The sequence below is a fragment of the Pelmatolapia mariae genome, linkage group LG22, assembly GCF_036321145.2.
Source record: "Pelmatolapia mariae isolate MD_Pm_ZW linkage group LG22, Pm_UMD_F_2, whole genome shotgun sequence".
Lineage (NCBI taxonomy): Eukaryota > Metazoa > Chordata > Actinopteri > Cichliformes > Cichlidae > Pelmatolapia > Pelmatolapia mariae.
In genome coordinates this window covers 30,188,029-30,196,524 of record NC_086245.2, presented here as the reverse complement: position 1 = coordinate 30,196,524, position 8,496 = coordinate 30,188,029, and the positions used below count along the sequence as shown (strand labels likewise).

The following is an 8,496-nucleotide window of genomic DNA, read 5'->3' as shown; positions in this document are numbered from 1 at the left end:
AAGGGGGCAAGGACCTTTCAGTTTGTGACAACAAAAGATTTCTTGATTATACTCACAACAGATCCCTCACACTTGTAGTGTCCAAGGTCTGATTCAGACTTCTTAGCAGAGTTTATGATGTAATCTACCTAAATGGCCAAGGTGATGCAATTCTCTCGCTGATAAGTTCAAAAACTGTGGCAAAAATCTAACCGGAAACGCACATAAAGAATCGATAGTGCTGAAGGGTAAATGGACTGATTCATATATAGCGCTTTTCTAGTTTCCTGGAGTACTCAAAGCACTCAATACAACATGCTACATTCACTATCTTCTAAGCTTTTAATGCTTCCTAACTAACACTGACACTCCGATGGATGCATCGGAGAGAAACCTGGGGTTAGTATCTTGCCCAAGAATACTTGGCATGCAGACTGGAGGAGCCAGGGATCAAACCACTAACCTTCCAATTGGTAGGTGACCTGCTCTACCTCCTGTGGCAGTGTGTGTCGTGCTTTGATGTTTGATCTTTCAGTTTTTCGTGTACCTTTTAAAGTTTTATAATTGGCAAAATGGCCAGTTCAAGGTCATACCAAAGCATAAGTAAAGACTTTACCTAAGCCACACCAAAACCTTTATTTTATTTACTTATTTGCATATATTTAGTTATTATATTCTTCTTCAGAATTTTCTGGTAGAGAGCAGAATTCATGGTTCCATCGATTACAGCAAATGGTCCAGATCCTGAAGCACCAAATCTTCAGGTAGTGTGATGGTCTGAGGCCATCACACTCGCACTACCACCACCATGTCTGACGTTGTTTTTATGAAATACTCTCTTAATTTTATGCCAGATGTCTTGGGACTCAAACATTCTGAAAAATCTACCTTATGTCTCATCAATCTACAGAATATGTTCCCAAAAGTCCTGGGGATCAACAAGATGTTCTTTGGAAAATGTGAGACGAGCTTTTGTACTCTTTTTGGTCAGCAGTGTTTTTAATCTTGGCTCTCTCATTAACATTCACACATAGTCAAAGCCCGACAGATGCACTGGAGAGGGCAACATTAACATGTAAGCTGCAAATAACAGGCATCCTTAACACGAGCTTAATGTTCAAGTTCCATTCATAATCAGCCTACTGGTTATTAAGCATGTGCAAAGGTTTGAAAAAACTGCATGTGTCAAAAAGTCTAAGCCTATAACAGGTAGCGTTTTCTAACCAAAGCCACCCAGCGGCCAAGAAGCTCCGCACAGAGTTCTGTGTCAGCTAGGAGAGAAGACAGGAGCTGTGTCACTGTGCTAATACCTACTTGTGCTCATTTCCCAAGGCGACTTATCTTTCCCAGGGGAAACGGACACTGATCCATTTAGCTGCTTGTTAGGAGCACTGTTTTGTCTTGCCTCTACTTTCTCCTGCCAGCTCCAGGGCTCCAAACAGAGCCCACATGGTCATTCATACATAAACACAAGAAATTTCAATTGAAGCAATCGCACATTGAGATTGATTGCATAAAAAATGAATACAACGTGGACCCCGTATTTCTTGGGAAATAATCTTACGTAATTGCACAGAGAACCCAAAATTATTTTCTAGCATGATTGGCAGTGAGTGCTTGAAATCCACATCATGGTTCACAGTGCAGGTTTACCATGGTGGTTGCAATCACTAACGGTAATAAACAGGAGTGTGAGGAATAGTTATACTGGTTCTGACTGAGCTCAGTGACATTTAAATATCAGGTGGTTGGTTTTAGAATTACTTATATCGAGTGTAAAATCATTGAGCTATATAAATGCCAATCTTTTTTGCATAAGGTTGTCATGAGGCATTCTAGATCATTCATATTTTCTTCTCACTAATACAGTGCAGAGGCTTAAACATTCATATTCAATTATTTTTAGTCCTACTGCCCTAAGTGCAGTAGGATATTATAACAATAATAACACAGAGTTTGAATGTGGCATAAAAGTGGTTCTAGTTCCAACGATCTGCTTCTATCTATCTGTTTCTAGACAAGACTAAAAGACAGGATTCAGTCAACAACTAGAGCAACCAGACACAGCAGTGAAAAGAGATACAGATTAGACTAAAGATCATTGTGACTCAGTTGAGCAGACTGAAAGACTATGCTTCTTCCTGTGGCTGCGGTATGAATGGGATAGGGTTTAGAGGGGGATAAACTTCCAGCATCAACGTCGCTACCAACTCAAGTCTGTCCATGAGGCATCGCACATGTGTACCAGTGTTGACGTCATAGGGAGTAGATTGAGAAGTCACTCATGACTAATTTCCACAAAATAGAGTTAAAGGTCTGTGACAGCTGTTACATAACCAGCAAAAGTGCTGTGAATATGCTAAGAATGATCCATCACAGTGTTTTAGAGACAGAATATTCCGTTTATTTTAATTATTTTTTAATTAATGATGGATCACATGACTTCCTTAGAGTGGCAGTGTTTAGCACTGTTGCCTCAAACCAAGAAGGTCTTGCTTCGGTTCAAATCTGTTGTCTGGGGCCTTTCTGGTAGAGTTTCGTATGTGGGGGTTCTCTCAGGGTTCTCCTGGTTCCTCCCACTGTCCAAATACACTCTTATCAGGTGAGCACTGAGAAAGGCTCATGACTTATCCAGGGTGTATCCCATTTTCCACCCCATGATCACTGGGGTAAGCTTCACACCTGCATGAACCAGAATTGGATAAGTGGTTAAAAAATGGAGGGCTGTCTAGTTTATTCAAATATGATTATGAATGGCATTTAGTTTACCCTTTTAGTCAGTTTTCTTAATGCTGGTTGTGCACAAGTAAAAATATAAAGGATAGGATCCACCTATGTAAAAAAAAAAATCATTATTGAACATTTTCTTGACTCTTACATTTTAAAAATTAAATTCTAATAATTTTATTTTAATGTTAAGTTGTGAAAATTAATGATTCATTTGTTTTTTCCCTCACTATCATACAGCCATGTCATCCAGACCCTATAGAATCACTGTTCTGTCAATCCTGATGTTTTGAAATTTTATATTGTTGCAGATTGCCACACAAACCAACTTAATCATAGTCTTCCTGTGTTGGCAGGCGTGACACACCGCCAGTAGTCACAACCACCGGTACAGCCAGTAAAAGCAAAACTCCCTTTCATGAGTGTATCAAGCTGTTCTGTACTTTAACTAAGCATCAACCACTTTTAGTATAAATACTCAAATTGAAGATGACACTTTATATTTGCTCCATATTAATCCAGGAAACCAGGACTAGAGTTTTTCCACCATAATATACCCCATGCTCCTGTTGTGTAGTGCCAAAGCCATAAATAAAAGCTTCAGACTGCATGTCTTTTGTGGGCATGTGCTGGTGTACGTAAGCTTGGTGATTTCAGGCTGGTGTGTAAAATATGGCTGAAAGTCTTCTTGGCTTAAAAACTACAGATTTATAGAAATAAATATCTTTAGCTCAGTTTATTTGGTATGTCCTTACTTGCTACATTTTTAGGTTTAGTGATATTCAAAAAGGAGATATATTGTAGCTATCGAGGTATCTTCACAGTCATTTATTAAAATGATCCTCTTCATGCTTAGGCTATTTTCATTAAGCCGACTAATCGAGTAAAACACCAATAACCTGACTCATATTCAGTGAGGGAAAAACATTCCCCAAGCTTTTCTTGACACAGTGTAACATGAGCGAAATAGTAATCTGTGAGTTTCCTAAGTGTACTGTAGCTGAAAGTGTTCCAGAGTTTGAGTAGTACTCTGCAATTGTTTCTCATAACAAAAGGGAAATATGTCTATCATTGTTTTTAATCCAAGGAATACACTGTAATTAATATAAGAACACTAGTAATATGAAGATGATTAAAAAAAGACAAGCTGCTAATCACTGTTTTGCATTAATAACGGATCAAATTACCAATTATCAAATGGTCAAACAGGGCCGTTTCTAGCGATAAACCCAGAGAATTATCTCATTAGGAGTATAGTCATGCACCTTTTTATGTGCAGAACAAGCCTGCATGGAAATATCAAAGAAAAGCCTTTGCTAAATGCGTAATGCAGTGACGTGGAAAGGACCTGATGAATACATTTATTAAATGTGACGTGCAAAACTTGTGACAATGTCCGTGGAGGCTTCCACTCCACTGGAGAGATGGAAACTATATGAAAACATCAGATCTGTGTGGAACAAAAGGAAACTTTAAGCTTCCTAAGAGAGAAAAATGAAATGACATGTTTTTCCACAATCTTTCAATGATGTCACTTTATTGTGTTCTCCTACTCTCCAACTATTTGATGGCATCTGACTGGAGAATTCTTGCTGTTCGTTTCAGCTCCACCTATATATTAATCACATGTTAAACATCAACAGAATTCGCATATTTTCTAAAGTCTTCCTACTGTAGTTTTCTTCAACTATAGTAAGAATTTTGACATCTTTAGCTCATTGTCTGGTCTCAACATGGCTGTTTGCAAAAAGAAAGAAAAACTGCATGCTACCTGTTACTTGGCTTACGCACCAAATGAGCTACTGAAGAAGGTGGAACAATTTAGCGAATAAAGGCTGATGTTTTTCTTTGGCGATAGCAGAGACCAAAACACAAAAAGAGAGTAAGTATTGAACATAGTTTCTTCTGGAGAACAAGAATGACTCCCAGCCTTTCTCTTCACATTGACATTATGAGATGTTAATACAGTTAGGTCCATAAATATTTGGACAGAGACATTTTTTTTCTAATTTTGGTTCTGTTCATTACCACAATTAATTGTAGTGCAGATTTTCAGCTTTAATCCAGTGGGTTGAACATAAAAATGTGAGGAACTAAAGTATTTTTTACACAATCCCTTGATTTCAGGTGCTCAAAAGTAATTGGACAAATTAAATAACTGAAAATAAAATGTTCATTTCTAATGCTTGGTTGAAAACCCTTTCCTGGCAATGAGAGCCTGAAGTCTTGAACTCATGCACATCACCAGATGTTGGGTTTTTCCTTTTTAATGCTCTGCCAGGCCCTTATTTCTTCAGCTTTCAGTTGCTGATTTTTTGTGGGCCTTTCTGTCTGAAGTTTAGTCTTCAGGGTTACGGTTAGGGTGAAATGCATGCTCAATTGGGTTAAGATCAGGCCATTCAAAAATATTCTACTTCTTGCCAAAGCCACTCCTGGATTGCTTTGGCTGTATGTTTTTGATCATTGTCCATCAGTATTATGAAATTGAGCCCAATCAATTTGACTGCATTTATCTGAAATAGGCAGACAGTATGTCTCTGAATACATATGGCTAATTCTGTCCTGTGTCACATCATCAGTAAACACTAGTGTCCCAGTGTCATTGGCAGACATGCACGCCCAAGCCATCACTCTGCCTCCGCCGTGTTTTACAGATGATGTGGTTATGCTTTGACGTCTTCTCCATACTTTATTCTTGCCATCATTCTGGTAGACGTTGATCTTGGTTTCATCTGTCCAAAGAATGGTTTTGTAGAACTGTGCTGGTTTTTTTAGATTTTATTTTTATTTTACCAAAGTCCAATTTAGCCTTACTATTCTTGAGGCTTATGAGTGGCTTGCACCTTGTAGTGAACACTCTGTATTTACTTTATTGTGGTCATCTTTTTACAGTAGACTTGGAGACCTTGCGTGTGTTGTTCACTTGGTTGGCTCTTCTGAAGGGGTTTTTCATCACCATGGAAATAAACCTGCGATCATTCACCACTGTTGTCATCCATAGACGTCCAGGTCTTTTTGTGTTGCTGAGTTTACCGGTGCTTTCTTTCTTTCTCAGAATGTACCAAACTGTAGATTTTGCCACTCCTGATATTATAGCAATTTCTCGGATGGGTTTTTTCGGTTTTCGCAGCTTAAGGAGGACTTCTTTCACCTGCATGGAGAGCTACTTTGACTGCATGTTGCCTGTTCACAGCAAAATGTTCCAAATGCAAGCACCACACCAAGGAATTCCACACAAGGAATTGCCAACACCTTCCAAAGAAATACTGAATTGTCCAATTACTTTTGGTCCCCTTGAAAAGATGGTGGCACATGTTAAGGAGCTGAAACTCCTCAACCTCCATCCAACTTGACTAGAGATACCCTCAAATGAAGCTGAGAGTCTATACATTGAATTGAATTGAATTGAATTGAATTGAATTGAATTGAAAGCCTTTATTGTCATTATACATAGTATAACGAGATTAGAAACAGCTCTATAAAAGTGCACACGTACTTATAGCTCATTATAAAAACTATACAATAATTTAACTATACACTTACTATATATATATAAATACACAGTACAGTACTGACAGAGACAGACAGGCAGAGAATTGATGATATTTCAATGCAGATTACTTTTTGTACAAGTTTGAGTTGAGTATGGTGATGGCTTTGGGGAAGAAGCAATCCCTGAGTCTGTTTGTTCTGGCCCTTATGGATCTAAAGCGCCTGCCAGAGGGCAGTAGGTTGAAAAGATGGTAGCCGGGGTGGGTAGTGTCCTTTAAAATCTTTCTGGCCCTACTAAGACAATGGGAGTTGTCGACGGCAGACAAGGAGGGCAGGGGGCAATGTCCATTATAGTTATTTAATGGACATTGACATAATGTCAGTGTCCATTATATAACTATAATTGGAATATGTTTCAGTAAACATGTATAGATAGATAGATAGATAGATAGATAGATGTTGTTTCATCAGTTGTTCTGCTTCTCTAATTAAAGAAATTAAGTATTTTACAGCTTTAGAGTAAATTCATTCAGAACACAGAACTGTGGTGGTAGAAGATTTAAAAAGTATCAAGAAGGGATTAAAGTGAATAGGGAGAGTGAAGTCTGGGCTTCTCGGATGAATGGCTGGATGGATGAATGTGCACCATACTGTTTCTTTAATATGTTATTGGAGTGTTAAATGTTGTGTCATTTATGCTAAAGTTTGTGGATTTTTTTTTTAAACACATCCCCTGTAACTGGTAACTTTATCATAATGATGAACAACTTCAATTATGCTATTATTACAACTGAACAGCAGAAACCATCCTGGTTACACAAGATAGAAGCCTTCCCCTTATCAAGAGAGAAGGACTTAGTGCAGATTAAAAATATATTTAAAGAACATTCGTGAATTTTCCAATATCAACAAAAGTTTCTTAGGAAAATATAATGAAGTGTGTTGAAAGTGTGCTCTCAGGATAACTGCTGTCTTCTTCTCAAAGACTCATCTGGTGTTTCCAAAGCTTTGAGTCAAATAGAATTCCATTCACCTCCATTATCAGGGTGCATCAGAAATCAATGTGGCCGATACCTTAAAACCTGGCAAAAAAAGTGCATACCATTATGAGAAAGTTTGGAAAAATAGGTGTTTTTGTGATTTAGATGAACTGAACCTTTAATGTCTGTCACTCATATCACCCTGCAGTAGTTAGCAGACGGTAGAAAGGGAGCAATAAATACTAACATACGGTGAATATTCTTTCAACGTGACCAGCCCACTCATCATCTGCCAGAGCTGGTTATAAATCATCAATCGAGCTCTACAGCTGTGAGAGGAGACAGATTTAAGAGCCTCTCCAGGTCTGTGGCTCAGCCTTACTTATTTTCCTCTTCATGGACACGGAGCACGAAGCTGCCACTGATGCTCCTCTTTCTGGCGCCATGATACAATCAACCCTGTTGTCTTTTTCCCACCTGCAAGTCCTTCAAAGTGAATTTCTATGCACAGATGTATGTGATATAGAGATGAACCGCGCATATGGAAATAAAACAGCTTTAAGTGGTGAGAGTGGTGCACCCCATTTAGGAAATCAGGCCTGCTATACCCTCCTTATGTAAGCCATATGAGTGGGTTCCTATTTGCCTCAACAAACGCTCCCAAGTTTAGATCACGTCAAAAAAATTAGAGGAATTTTAATGAAAGGGCTGCTGAACGGAGGCAAATGGGGAATTGTGCAAACAACGGAAATGGTGATGCATTAAAGTCAAGTGCATATTTTTGAAGTCACACTGACAACCTGTGCCATGAACTATGAGGTTCTTGTATTTTTTGGTTAACAGCTAAAACAGTGAAGGATCATTTAACATTTAAACAGATCAAGCTATTCCCTCATGCTGCCATTAAATGCTGTCCAAGTTCTGGCCTGACGTGCTCGCTATTACATAAGCTTTGTGCTTATTTCAGCAATTATTATTTTCCTCTTCTTTCATCTGTGAAGTCATGGTAGTAAGTACTAAAAGTATTAAAAACAGAATGTAAAAATGCATTAGGGAAACTGCAAATTCCTAATGTAAACTAAAAACTAACATATATATTACTTTTGTTAATAAGGCTTTATAGATTTTTTTGTTTTGCTTTTTGTTATCTTTTACACTAAAACTCTGGGTGTGAAATTTTGAGCACTGAACAAGTGTACAATTTCTTTTTCTATATTTTATATGATGTGTACAAGCTCACAAAAGTATTGCACATTATCTACTAATCAATTCGCGCACTGACCCCCACACCACTAATGACGTTAACAGGGATTATATA

The 8,496-nt window shown here is 38.1% G+C and overlaps 1 long non-coding RNA gene across 1 annotated transcript in view; it reads left to right on the top strand.

Annotated features, from left to right (window-relative positions):
- The first annotated feature begins 343 nt into the window (after positions 1-343).
- The window catches only part of LOC135933252 (uncharacterized), a 30,649-nt gene continuing 22,496 nt past the window's right edge, over positions 344-8,496 (top strand). Inside the window, exon 1 of the long non-coding RNA XR_010573708.1 lies at positions 344-452. This is a non-coding gene — a long non-coding RNA (uncharacterized LOC135933252). The remainder of the gene's footprint in view (positions 453-8,496) is intronic.